Here is a 14587-nt window from a genome sequence, read left to right as displayed (position 1 = left end):
TCAAGAGCTCCTTCAGTCCGGAGTAATCCAGCGCCGCCACATCACTTTTTCTTCTCCTGCCATATTGGTTAAGGAAAAGACAGAACCTGGAGAATGTGTGTGGACTATAGGCACCTCAACGCAATGATCCATGTCAGCAAATTTCCAGTGCCGATCATTAAGGAACTGCTGCATGAGTTGCACGGTGCGGTGTGGTTCTCTAAGCTGGATTTGCGCGCCGGTTATCACCAGATTCGCTTGGCCGAAGGGGAGGAATTTAAAACAGCCTTTCAGACTCACTCGGGTCAGTACGAATTCAAGGTTCTTTCATTCGAGCTGGCAGGAGGGACCGAAACTTTTAATGGTGCAATGAATGACACAATGCACCCTCTCTTGAGGCACTGTGTTCTGCTCTTCTTCGATGACATTCTCGTCTTCAACAAGACATGGGAGGACCACCTGATTCACCTTCGGCAGGTTCTCGAACTCTTGCGCAGAGATCAATGGAAAGAGAAGAAATCCAAGTGTGACTTTGGACAGCGGCAACTATCCTACTTGAGGCACGTCATCAGCAGCCAGGGAGTGGCCACGGAACCAGAGAAGAATAGAGCGGTGGAAGCATGGCCGGCACCTACTGATGCAAAGGAGGTGCGTCGTTTCTTGGGATTAGCAGGTTATTACCGCAGATTTGTCTGTGGGTTTGGCATTATCGTCCGTCCCCTATTCAATCTCTTGAAGAACGGCGTCCCTTTTGTCTGGACAGACAACACCGACCAAGCTTTTAACCTGCTCAAGCAGCAATTGGTGTTAGCCCTGGTTTTGGCAATGCCAAATTTCAGTAAAACCTTCACTATCGAGATGAATGCATGCGACAAAGGTATCGGGGCAGTGTTACAACAGGAGGGGCATCCCGTCGCATTAATGAGCAAGAGCTTGAGCCCGCGCTACCAAGGCCCGTCGACCTATGAAAAAGAGTATCTGGCTATTGTAGTTGCCATTGATCAGTGGCGACACTACCTGCAGCAAGTGAGTTTGTCATCTTCACAGAACAAAAAAGTCTTATTCATCTTGAAGAACATCATTTGACAACACCTTGGCAGCAAAGAGCTTTCACGAAGTTGCTGGGTCTGCGGTACATCATCCGATACAAGAAAGGGCCAGACAACACAGTGGCTGATGCACTCTCACGCTCGCAGTCCCCGAAACTATTGTTTGACATCACCACTTGCCAACCGAGCTGGTTAGATGACATGTTGGGTAGCTATATTGCAATCCCCAAGCTCAAAAACTCCTTCAGTAGCTAGCTCTGCGAGAAAACCCAAAGCAACGATTCACCCTGTAGAACGACATCTTGCACTTTCGCGACCAGATCTGGCTCGGGGGTTCGACGGCTTTGCAAAAATAGATCATCTCCGCCTTTCATGACAGCCCCATGGGGGGGGCACAGTGGATTTACTGCCACTTTCCGTCGCATTCGTCGCTTGTTTGCTTGGCCTAAGATGAAAGTGCATGTCATACAATACGTGCGGTGCTACCCAGTTTGCCAACAAGCCAAGCCAGACCGGTCAGCGTCCCCGGGACTGTTGGAACCATTGCCTATTCCACAGTAGCCGTGGGAGATGATCATGATGGACTTCATTGACGGCCTACCATAGTCTGGGAAGTTCAATTGCCTCTGGGTGGTCGTGGACAAGAGGAACAAATTCGCTCACTTCTTACCACTGGCGCATCCTTATACAGCTTCGAAGGTGGCACTCATGTACATGTCCAGCATATACCGCAGCCATGCATGGCTTCCCCGGTTCAATTGTGTCTGACCGGGTTCCAGTTTTCACCAGCAACTTCTGGCAGGAACTCTTCAAGTACGCCGGCACTGACTTGAGGATGAGCTTAGCGAATCACCCACAGATGGACGGCCTGACAGAAAGGGTGAACCAGTGCATCGAAACATACTTGCATTGCTTCGTCCACGCCTGCCCGAGCCATTGGAGTCACTGGATTCCGTTGGCGCAGTTCTGGTATAATTCTTCTTACCACTCCAGCATCGGCATGTCTCCATTTAAGGTGATGTTTGGGTATGAACCCAGGCAATGGGGCTTAGCACCCACTTTCTGACTGCACTATTCCATCCCTCCATGCATGGCTGGAAGAAAGAGTAGTGGTCCAGGACCTGCTACAACAACATTTGCATCGGGCGCAATAGCACATGAAGGCATAGGCTGACAAACGCAGATCACCGCGCATCTTCGAGGTGGGCGATTCGGTATACCTCAAGCTTCAGCCATATATTCAAACTTCGGTGGCAAGATGGGCAAATCACAAACTCTCCTTCAAGTATTACGGGCCATTCCCCGTCATCGCTAAGATCAACGACGCCGCTTACAAGTTGGACCACACACTCTCAAGTGCACCCTGTGTTCCACGTCTCCCAGCTCTGCCACTGCCTCCGCCCGGTACTCCGACCTCGCAGTTCTATAACACCGCTGGCGTCGGAAGAACGATGCTCTCTTGGAGCAAGTCCTGGTTCGCTGGTCGGATCAAGCGGCGCTTGCGGACACTTGGGAGGACAAAGTAGCGCTGCAGGCGCGTTTCCCTGGAGAAAAGGCTTGGGGGCAAGCCTTATCCCAAGGAGGAGGGGATATCAGCGCCCCTACGATGGCCGGCGTCACTAAATAACCAGGCCCACATGGCAGCAGCTTGCGTGGCGCAGCTGCTGCCCAATCTCCACCACGGGCTCGAAGGCCCAACTCCTGCGTCACTAGGCCTGAATGGACCAGGTGAAGCCTAGGCGCAGCTGCTGCCCAATCTCCACCATGGGCTCGAAGGCCCAACTCCCACGTCATTGGACCAGGTGAAGCTCAGGTGCAGCGACCACTACTTAAGGCGGGTTCCACTACTGGATGGGCATCCAGTGGATCAAGGCAGAATGGCGGTGGTTTACCCTAGTTTCTGCTCTACAAAAAATTCCCCATTCTATTACCACAATCCCTCTGTAATCGAGATACTGGACTCGAATTCGTGAATTAGATCGAGCTAGTTCGAGTGATCCCCATCCCGTACCTTACAATACAGTACACATCTAGAGTTCATTGTCACATCACTAATACAACAACGCTACAATACTTCACACAGAATGCATTTATATCCTCCATTTGTTTCCGATCTCATGGCCAGAGGTAAAACAAGGTAAGTATGAGGTAACTTGATGACTGCCGCCTTGCTAGACATGTGGTCGTGGGCGCCCCTTGGCATCCACACCATCAACTCGTCATCGCTGGAGTAAGAGCATGTGCAATCGGACTTGGAAAATTCGATCTCTCAAACGTCCACAAACACGATCAGGCGCGTCCGCGGACACTGACTGGGCACGCCTTATATTTTCTTGTCTACATACAACTCTCTCATATTCATCCCTAAATCCACACAAAAGCATGCAGAATATATAGCTATGTACTATGTTCTATACTACTCAAATTTCGTCGTTGTCGGAGATGGCTTGAGTCGCCTGCGCCGGAGTCAGAGCCGCCAGTGCCGAAGCCTGGGCCGCCTGCGCTGCCTCCATCTGTTGCCGACGGCGACGCTGGCCTCCGCAGCTGACTCCGAGCGAATGGAGTTCAAGATGGCGTGCTGCTCCGCCCACACGCCCACGTCCTCCTCCATCACCGGCGCCTCCTCCCCCCTACATCCAGCGCTGGCGCCTCCTCCGCGGGCTCCTGATCCTCCTCCTATTCCTCGTCCGCCAGCTCTTGCTCCTCCTCCTCTTCCTCCTCCGCCAGCACTTCCTCCTCCACCTGCTTGAAATCCTCCTCCGGTTGTAGAGGTAGCCCTGCTTCCCTATGGATTCAGACCTGCTCAAGGAGGAAGAGACGGTGCTGAATTGTGTAGTAGCGGCGGCGTGGGGGCATGGCTAACGGGCTCGAGTGGTGGCAGAGGGAGGGAAGAGATGGATGTGCTAGGGCTGGGGGCGCCGACCGACTTAAATAGCCAGCTACGACCTTGGGCGGGGAGCCGGAGCGGCGCCACATGGTGTTCACACCACAACAACGGTCGGGTTTCCCGGCGAGTCTGTGTGGGGTCACGCTGTCAGGACGACGTGGCGGGCGTGCCTAGACGCCCCCTTATCCGCTCCATATTTAGGTTGGATATGAGGGTGTCGATTAGCCCAGGCGTTTGAGGGCCGTTTGAGGAACCCGTCTGGATCAAAAAATTGTAACTGGGCAGTGACCGGACGGCTTGCTGGGCGTATGAGACAGGTTTGAGAGATCCGGCTGTAGATCCTCTAAATGTTGTCGAGCTCCGCAAGTAGGGCGTCAAGGTCCATCATAATGACCAAGGTCCAACGGCTACACTCAACCTCGTGGTCGCCCTCCATCGAACTGGCATGCCATATAGGCGGTCAACAAAAGTCAAGAATGGTCAACACAATGAATAGGACAGTGAGAGCATGGACATGAGCCTCCCCTCTCCACCTCCTTCCCCTCCTCTGGCCCTCAACCACTCCCCGGCCTCCGCACCCGACCAAACTCCGGCCACCGCAAGCACTCCACCTGCTCACACCCCCACCCCCACCACACACTCACCACCAACCCTTTGGATGCGCTGCTCCCCTCAGTTGCGCCACCCCCATCGCCATTCTTTGACCTCCCCTATGTCAAAGCTGGGCAGGTGGCTCTCCGCTGCTTCCTGGGCTGCGGCAACGCCATGGGCTTAGAGTTTGAAGATGATTGCAGCTATTACCGCCGTCTTGTAGTCACTACACCGGACTTGCACCTGGCTTAGCCCCTCTACATTGTTTTCGACTTCTCCAACCGCCAACTCGACGCGATCACCGTCGCCGCACTGCTCCAAGCTGCCCTTGGCGGGTATGCTGCGGATTTCTTCATTGCCATGTGCTCCCCCCTCATCTTCTGCTTCCATGTGGCCTCCTCGCGGGTCGCGGAGATCATCCTAGCTCAAACAAGGATCCGCCACTGCAACTACGCCTTCTCCTTCGCTAGAAACCCTCCCACCGCTTCCACCAACGCCCCTTGCGGCTGCCTCATGCATGTCGCTTGCTACCCTCATGCAAATTCCAGAAGACCTATGCCTTCACTTCGAAGGCGTGGTTTCCACGCAGCTCCGATTGACAGTCACCATCGACCCATGCTACAACCTCCATGGATGCCGCATGTATTCGCGCGTCACCCAATTCCTGTTTGCTCTATCCACCGCCTCCATGGCCCTACTTCTCGCTCGCCTGTTTGGTGGATGCTACCTCCACTTCAAGGTCGTGGCTGACGGAGACTCATGCTTCTCGTTCACGGTCGCCAACCCAGCTGTTGCCAACCTCATTGCATCCATGGGAGACTTCCACAAACGGGGCATGCTGATCTGTTTCCCACGGTCGCCACTCCTGGGTGGCATCGGACGCTTGCTGGCTGGCAAGGTCAAGTCTCCATTGTACGAGGCCACATCATCCTCTTCGATGGCGAATGTCACTGCATCGCTGCCCTCTCCGTCAACGGCTCTTGACCTCCCTAAGGTGAGACGTTTTCGGCCTGGTATTAGTTTTTTTTACCGTATGCTGCATGTCACCCGCCCTAATCAGATCCCACCCCAAATGCATTACACCTCACACATTCATATTTTCTGGGTTACCTTTATGCCTATTACTGTTAAACCTAACGAAGTTTTGGTTGAGTCGGCTTTAAACCACTGTTTCTCAGTCAAATAAGATTTCCATGCAGTCAAGGTTGATGAGCTCATTTTCAAAATTGGCATCTTCTCCCACTCGGCAAAATTTCAAATTCTTAAGTTTAGGTCTCTTGACTTCTCAGGCTTTCGTCTCTTTCTCTTTGACCAGCTCGAAGAGACTGTTTGTCACTGTAGCCGGCACCTAGCGCTATATAAATCGTTTTCTTACATCCCTCTGCAGCCACGCATCGTTTCCATCCTTAGCCCCTTCATGCCACCCAAACCACATATGCACGCTTCACACCCACCGCCCTCATGGGCTCGCCGCACGTCCTCTCAGCCATGCAGGATCTCCGGGCCCACCCCATGCACAATGATGGCTACGCAGCGGCGTCGGGTGGACCAAATCCGCAAAAATATCAGTATGCAGCACGCGGGGCTGTGCATGCGTGCGAGGCTCGCGCTAGAACCCAGGAATCCCCTTTTGTCTCTCTGTCTGTGCCATATCTGGATACCCCACTCCCCCACCCGCGTCTAATCCGGATGGCGCTACGCCGCCCTCTGTCTCCCCCCCGCATGGTTACTATTGTCGCTCCCTGTCAGAACACTGCATCGGGAACCGATGATTCCGCGCAGTCATGAACTCACTCACCCACGCTGACCCCTCAAGCTACTCCTGGCCAGCATCTAGCCATCATCATCGTGCCTATACCAGCCCTGCAGCCTAACCCGTCCGCTCGATCACCACGCCAAATGCCCCGGTCGCCTCAAGCACTGCAACACGCAAGAGATCATGCACTGTTGCCACAAGATACGCCGCCCATGCGGTCCATCAGCGCCACGACGACCCCATATCGATACGCTCTTCTCTCCTCCCCCTCCCCACGCCCACAACCACCCGCAGCCACGCCCCTCTCCTTCACCGTTTCCATCCACCCCACTCCTCAATCAAGAAGAGACGCTGCTTCCGCTGCCTCGCACTAGACCACCGCATTGAAGCTTGCCATGACCCCGTCCGCTGCGCTCGGTGCTGGCGGAACGGTCATCGCAGCCCAGACTGCAAGTACCTCCAGATCTGGCCCTTCTTTCCTCCTCTCCCCGATGTTTTTCCTCAAACCCTAACCCAACCTTCTGCCCTCGCAACATGAACCCCGGAAGCTCTTCGTCACTGGCGTCCCGTGATCCATGCACCCTCATGATAGGCGATGTCCCCATCATCCTGTTGGAGCCCTTCCCCGTGGTCTGCATCCCCTCCCCGTTCATCCTTCACAGTGTCCCCATCAACTTCGGCGGGGTCCCCTGCCTCCTCCCTTACCACCACACACATCCGCCCCTCCTCCATCCCCCACCACTCCCCACCATGATCCTACCCACACTATCGCATCATCGTTCGACACCCACGCCCTATGGGATCGCCTCTCTGAAATTTTCGTTGCCTCCCAGTTCACTAGGGAAGAGTCACACGTCTCGGACTCTGAGGCTGACGAGGAACTGCCTCGCCCGGAATGGGAGGCTGGCCTGCTTCCACCCTACAGTGACATGCCGCTCGTCGCTGCACCCCCATGCCTCGTCCACTGCCCACACCTCTTCGCCTTCGTCCACCTCCAGAACCCTGATGCAAACCCCACTCCGCTCATCCGCCGAGCCATCCAGCACACATGCAACAACCCAGCCTTCATCATGGATGGATCTTGGCACGGGGTCGCCTGCATCACCTTCCACACTCCTGCCGCACGAAATGATATCATCCGCCACAGCCCCATTGATTTTGAGGGCAATGTGGTTACCATATAGCCTATAGAGCACGCGGACCGATCCATTGCCATCTTCACCGATCTCGCTGAGATCGAGGTCTCTGAATTCCCACATGAGCTCTGGCACAATGATGGCTTCTGTTTCGCACTTCTGTTCCTCGGGGACGTCTGTGCTGTCGATGACTTCTGCCTCCATGGCATTGACTACACCTCTGTCCGAGCCCTTGTCCTGCTTCAGTCTGGCAAGCCGGCTCCTCCTAGTCTAGTGATCCAGCTCCCCCCATCAATGAGATCAAAATAGCAAAGGTGGTAGAAGTATCATGCTGGCACCATGGCGATGGCGCCAATCCCTTCGGTGGCAACCCCTCTGACGGAGACTCTGCCCCTCCTTCCCAAAACGGCTCGCCACGCCCTCTTTCTCCTGATAACATTGCCCCGGTGGTCTCTACCGTCAGGGCCGGATGGCGTGCCAACCCTACCTACAGTGGCACCAGGCCGGTTGCCCGCCACCATGTCTCCAGCGCACGTGTCCCATCAACTTACCCTGACGGCGCCACAGGCGAATCCACTTTGTCGGCTGACCTCCCACCACCTGGCTCTACACGTGATCTCCTTGTCGTCTCTGATGATGACTCTACCGGCTCTGAGGACATGCATGTCCCCCTCCTGCATGCTGTTGCCGGCTGAGGGAGTCCTGGATTATGGGGTCCTTGGGTGTCCGAGCTGTGTAGCATGGACCGGACTGATGGGCCATGAAGATACAAGATAGAAGGCCTTCCCTCGTGTCTGGGTGGGACTCTCCTTTGCGTGGATGGCAAGCTTGACATCCGAATATGTAGTTTCCTTTCTTTGTAAACCGACTCTATACAACCCTAGGCCCCTCCGGTGTCTATATAAACCGGAGGGCTTAGTTCGTAGAGGCTATCACAAATCACATAGGCTAGACATCTAGGGTTTAGCCATAGCGATCTGGAGGTAGATCAACTCTTGTAACCCCTATACTCATCAAATACAATCAAGCAGGATGTAGGGTTTTACCTCTAGTAAGAGGGCCCGAACCTAGGTAAACATCGTGTCCCCCTTGTCTCCTGTTACCTTCGATCCTCAGACGCATAGTTCGGGACCCCCTACCCGAGATCAGCCGGTTTTGACACCGACATTGGTGCTTTCATTGAGAGTTCCATTGTACCATCGACGGCGGGATCGATGGCTCGCCTTGTCATTAACGACAACATTACCTTTGGAGAGACCCTAGCTCCGGGACAGCTCCTCCAGCTCGGCGGTTTCATCGTGAGCGCCCGTGCGGCCTTTAAGCCAAAGGCATCACTCGAGATCGCTAAACATCGTCTTCACATCGGCCAGGAACACACCGAAAAGATGGATCCAACGGATGTCACGTCCTGAAACGAGCTTCTTGATCGCATCGCCGCCCTGGGAGTAGCAACAGACTATGATCGGATTGGGCTTAAACCCGATAAGAGGGAAATCAGGTCCCCGACGATCACCCATCTGGTAGTGGTCGTAGAGGAACGAGCCAATAATACTTCTCCCCCTAAGTTAAGCACAAGCTATGTTCGGATTTCCGAGTCCTGCGAGCCGGATACCCATCTTCGGGAAGAGACCTCATGTCCTACGAACATAGAACTGGGCATTGAGCCCGAAGACCACCAGGACGCTCCGGACCCTGTGTCGGTGACCTTGAAAATCCTTCAATCTCTGGATACAATAATGGGTCACGGTGATCCGGATTTTAGCCCGCCCACCCACCACAAGCAATATTGCCCAAGCAATTCAGGTCCTCCAGACGTATGCGACCTAATGTACGTACGACAGCAACCCCAGGAAACAATCCACCACTTTTGGGCCAGGTTCCTCCTTGTCAAAAACAAGATCAAGGATTGCTGCGATGACGACACGGTTGCAATATTTTGCCACAATTGTACGGACGAGGGAATCCTTAACACCCTCAACCGCCTCCGCATACTACACTTTGCAGATCTGGCACACATCATACAGAAGTACATTGCAATGGAAAGCACCTGGAAGGCCCAAACAGCTCGGTGGGAACATCCTGCCATCAAGCAGCCCACCGTTCGGACCAAAAGGATGAACCCTTACGGGGCACCTGATCATCATCCCATGGACAAAAAAGTGAAGCCCTTTACGGGACACAGAACTGTCCTTAACGACCTGCTCGATAAGCCCTGTTAGATACATACAACATCGAATACCAAACCAACACATAGCCTTCGGGCATGTGGTACTCCGACAGGTGGCTAAGAGCGGTGAGGCCATCCTCACCAGTATTCCTTAAGAAAGGCACTCTTCGGAAGATGCCGATGTCAACATGTTTACAGTCTTCGAAACCTTTTCCTCCAACAACCTACAAAAGAGGGCATTACGTGACCTGGCCGAAGTCAACCAGGTAGCCGCAATAAATCCTTGGAATGACATGGAGATAACCTTCACCGCCGATGACGAGCCAAGGGCCAGATCAGTCCAAGCACCAGCCGCCTTGGTCTTAAACCCAATAGTAGATGGCTTTCGGCTCACCAATGTGCTCATGGACGGCGACGGCGGATTAAACCTCATCTACGAAGATATGCTTCAAAAAATGCAGATGGACAAAAGTCCCATTGAGCAAAGCGGCACCACTTTTCGAGGCATCATCCCCAGTCGAGAAGCAATAAGCTCGGGGAGGATCAAACTCGACGTCGTATTCGGCACGCCGAAGAACTATAGGTCCGAAGAGTTGCTCTTCCACATGGCACCTTTCCACAACAGATATCACGCCCTGTTAGGGCGAGAAGCATTCATATGCTTTCAAGCCATACCCCATTATGGGTACATGAAGCTCAAAATGCCAGGGCCCAACGGAGTTATCACTATCACTAGTGATCCGGATATAGCACTCCGCACCAAAAACAAAACCGCATCCCTAGCCCTCGAGGCGCTATCTGAGGCCCTCACGGCCAAGGAATTGACAACTCTGCGCTCTACAGTGGACAAAGACGACGTAATCCTCGACAAGAGGCACAAATCCACTTCCTTTAAACCAGCAGACGAAATAGTCAAAATTCAAGTACACCTAACGGATCCTAATAAAACAGCGGCCATTGGAGCACAGCTGGATCCAACGACCAACGTCGTTTTAAGAGCGTTTCTGCGGGAAAATTGGGACATCTTTGCCTGGCATCCTTCAGATATGCCAGGAATCCCACGCAGACTGGCCGAACACAGCCTCAATATAATAAAAGGCTTTAAACCAGTCAAGCAAATGCTGCGGTGATTTTTCGAACCCAAGCGACAAGCCTTGGGGGAGGAGCTAGCCAAACTAAATGAAGCCGGGTTCATCAGAGAGATCAAACACCCGGACTGGCTAGCAAACCTGGTCATGGTGCCAAAGAAGGACAAATCCTGGCGCCTTTGTGTCGATTTCAAAGACATCAACAAGGCTTGCCCTAAGGACCCCTTTCCATTGCCCCGCATCGACCAAATCATTGATGCAACTACAGGACATGATTCACTGTGCTTCCTCGATGCATACTCTGGATACCATCAAATTAAGATGAGGAAATCCGATCAAGCCACAACGGCATTCATCACTCCGTATGGGCCTTTCCACTTCAACACTATGCCTTTTGGACTCAAAAACGCCGGCGCCACCTACCAACGCATGATTCAAACATGCTTGGAAAAACAAATTGGCAATACGGTGGAGGCATATGTAGATGATGTAGTCATCAAAACTAAACATGTCAAATCATTGGTGGATGACTTGCGCCTCACATTCGCCAACCTTCGGACATATGACGTACGACTCAATCTGGTAAAATGCGTTTTCGGCATCCCGACCGGAAAGCTACTCGGTTCATTGTTTCCAATAGAGGAATTGAAGCAAATCCAGCCAAAATCCGAGCCTTGTCACAATTGGCAACACCAACAGACCTGAAGTAGGTCCAAAAACTAGCTGGGTGTCTGGCAGCCTTGAGCCGCTTTATCTCCAGATTAGGAGAAAAGGCATTACTGCTTTATCGCCTGCTCCGACGTACCGATCACTTCGAGTGGACGGATGCGGCAACGACCAGGTTGGAAGAAATAAAAACTCTGTTAGCAAACAACCCAATCCTTGCCGCGCCAAACGTCAGCGAACCTATGCTACTATACATATCAGCAACTCACCAGGTAGTGAGCGCCGTGCTTGTTGTCAAATGAGAGGAAGAGGGACACAAATTCCCACTCCAAAAACCAGTATACTATGTGTCGGCGGTCCTTACACCATGCAAGTCCCGATACCCCCACTATCAAAAGATAGCATATGCGGTCTTCATGGCATCTCGAAAGTTGCGGCACTACTTCCAAGAGTGCTCGATCATGGTGGCCTCCGAAGTGCCACTCAACGACATCATAAAAAATCGAGACGCCACCGGGCGAATCACCAAATGGGCCATCGAGCTCTTACCATTTGAAATAACATACAAGCCACGCTGAGCTATTAAATTTCAGGTGTTGGCCGACTTTGTCGCCAAATGGACAGAAGCCAAACTCCCTGAAGAGTACAGCGCATAATCCAACTGGGTGATGTACTTCGACAGCTCCAAAATGTTAGCCAGAGTAGGGGCTGGTGTCATCCTAACATCCCTGACAGGGGACATAGTCTGTTATGTATTACAAATCATGTATACGGACTCCAATAACACGGCTGAATATGAAGCGCTCCTTCATGGACTCCAGATGGCCGTTTCCATGGGCATTCAATGCCTTGAGGTGCGTGGGGATTCGAACCTCACGATATGCCAAATAAATGGAGAATTCAACACAAAAGATGGCGGCCTACCGTAACACCGTACTTAGATTATCAGCTTGATTTGAGGGAATCGAATTTCATCATGTGGCTCGAGATAGTAATCAAGCAGCAGACATCCTTGCTCGAATGGGCGCTAAACGCAACCCCATCCCGCCTAACACCTTTTTGGAAAGGATTTTCAAGCCATCTGTGGTATGGCAAGATGAGAGCGGAAACACCAGTCCGGCATCGATCACACCCCCGGACACCGAACATGATTCGGATATCATCGGGGGCTCGGGCACTGAGCCAACGCCTTCCGCTCATGTAATCATGGCGGTTATTGCTCCATGGATCGAACCCTTCTTGGCCTACCTTAATAGGCAGGAGCTCCTTAATGATCAGAATGAGGCCCGTCGCATAGTTCGATGCTCCAAGGCCTACAAAGTCCACGAAGGAGAACTCTACAAGAAAAGCACTACCGGAGTCCTTCAAAGATGTATCTCCGAAGAGGAGTGGTAGCAGCTCTTGGCTGAAATACATGCTGGTCTCGACGACCATCACGCCGCAGCTCGGGCCCTTGTAAGCAAAGCCTTCTGTACATGTTTCTTCTGGCCCACGACCCAAGCAGATGCACAGGCCCTCGTACAACGCTGTGTAGGATGCCAGCTCTTCGCCAACCAAAGCCATATGCCGCCCACTGCCCTAAGAACTATCCCCATTACTTGGCCTTTTGCGGTCTAGGGGCTAGACATGGTCGGACCCCTTAAAGGGGGAAGCCACTAGAAGAAATACTTACTGGTCATGGTGGATAAATTCACTAAGTGGATAGAGGCCAAACTAGTAAAAACAGCTGAAGCCGGACCGGTGATAGATTTTATATCCGGTGTCGTACACCGTTATGGTGTACCGCACATCATTATTACTGACAACGGCTCTAACTTCACAGCCGATGAGGTAAAAAATTGGTGTGCTAACCTGGGCATCAAGCTCAATTACGCCTCCGTATATCACCCTCAAACAAACGGTCAAGTTGAGCGGGCCAATGGCCTGATAATGAGCGGCATCAAACCTCAGACTAGTGCGATCCCTCAAGGAGTCGGATAAACACTGGGTCGAGGAACTCAATTTCGTACTCTGGGGGCTGCGGACCACGCCCAACCGCACAACCAGATACACACCATTCTTCATGGTGTACGGCGCAGAGGCTGTCTTGCCCTGCGACATTATTCATGATTCACCTCGAGTGCACATGTATGAAGAGAGAGGCCGAGCTCGATCGACAGGACGACTTAGATAGCCTGGAGGAGGAGCGCGATGTCTCAAAAGCCTGTTCCGCATTCTATCAACAACAAGCTTGAAGATACCAAAGCAGAGAAGTGCAGGCAAAGACTTACAACGTCGGTGAGTTCGTTTTACGCCTCCCAGAGAAGACAAAGGACAAACTCAAACCAAAATGGGAAGGTCCCTTCATTATAGATGAAGTTCTCATGGGAGGAGCCTACCATCTTCGCAATGCATCGGATAATCGCTTAGAACCGAACCCTTGGAACGCTACCCGGCTCCGAAGATTCTACACATAAGTACGGCCATGCTTCTTATTTGTACTTTTGTCTCCTTTTCAAAATTTTCATGTTTTCATTTTTATACGGTTCCCATGGTGTGTTCGGATAGGCCGAACACTTGAGGGGTACACATCCTTAAATGTATACACCCCGCCACGACTGGGGGCTTCTGTAAGTAGAAGATTATTATTATATCAAGTCTAGAGCTCACAATACATGTGTCGTTTGCGGATATACATCCTTTCTTGCCATTATATGCACCTCTATGACTTAAGTTTTTTGCCAAGCTGGGTTGCCTCGCTCCTATGCTTATGCCCTACGTTCCCGATTGTTCGGCTAGGGCATAAAGGGAACACCTCTGCGATTGTTACAATTGGGTTATCCGGACATGTACCTCAGGCGGGTGAAGCCGAAAGCTAGCGTTCTTAAGGGAATAATTGGTCGGCACTAAAATGAAAGATTGTTGTTGTATTTCAATCATCTTTAAGCACTTCGAGATGATTTTTCTGTACTACGGACCACATGCCCCGTCACATGTAATCATAATATGCCGACCCAAGGAAAGGAACCTTTAGCGGAACTATTTTCCTTGGAAGATGTTTCTTACATACGTAATATAACATACATCCTGAACTCGAATTATTTTCTGTTTGAGCACAATGACTGGGTTGCCTGGTTTCCGAAAGGATACTTCCTTTTTTCCTACATACGTGGAAACACTCCACCATTATTGTTTTGGAGGCTAAAGCCGAAAGCCTGCTATGACAAAACCATTTCACATGTTCGGATCAAACCAAAGGTTGATCATAAATGTACATTGATACACTAAG

Source organism: Triticum urartu, chromosome 4, assembly GCF_003073215.2.
Source record: "Triticum urartu cultivar G1812 chromosome 4, Tu2.1, whole genome shotgun sequence".
In the NCBI taxonomy this organism is placed as follows: Eukaryota; Viridiplantae; Streptophyta; class Magnoliopsida; order Poales; family Poaceae; genus Triticum; species Triticum urartu.
The sequence above is the reverse complement of the archived record's forward strand: the minus strand, read 5'-3'. Positions refer to the sequence as shown.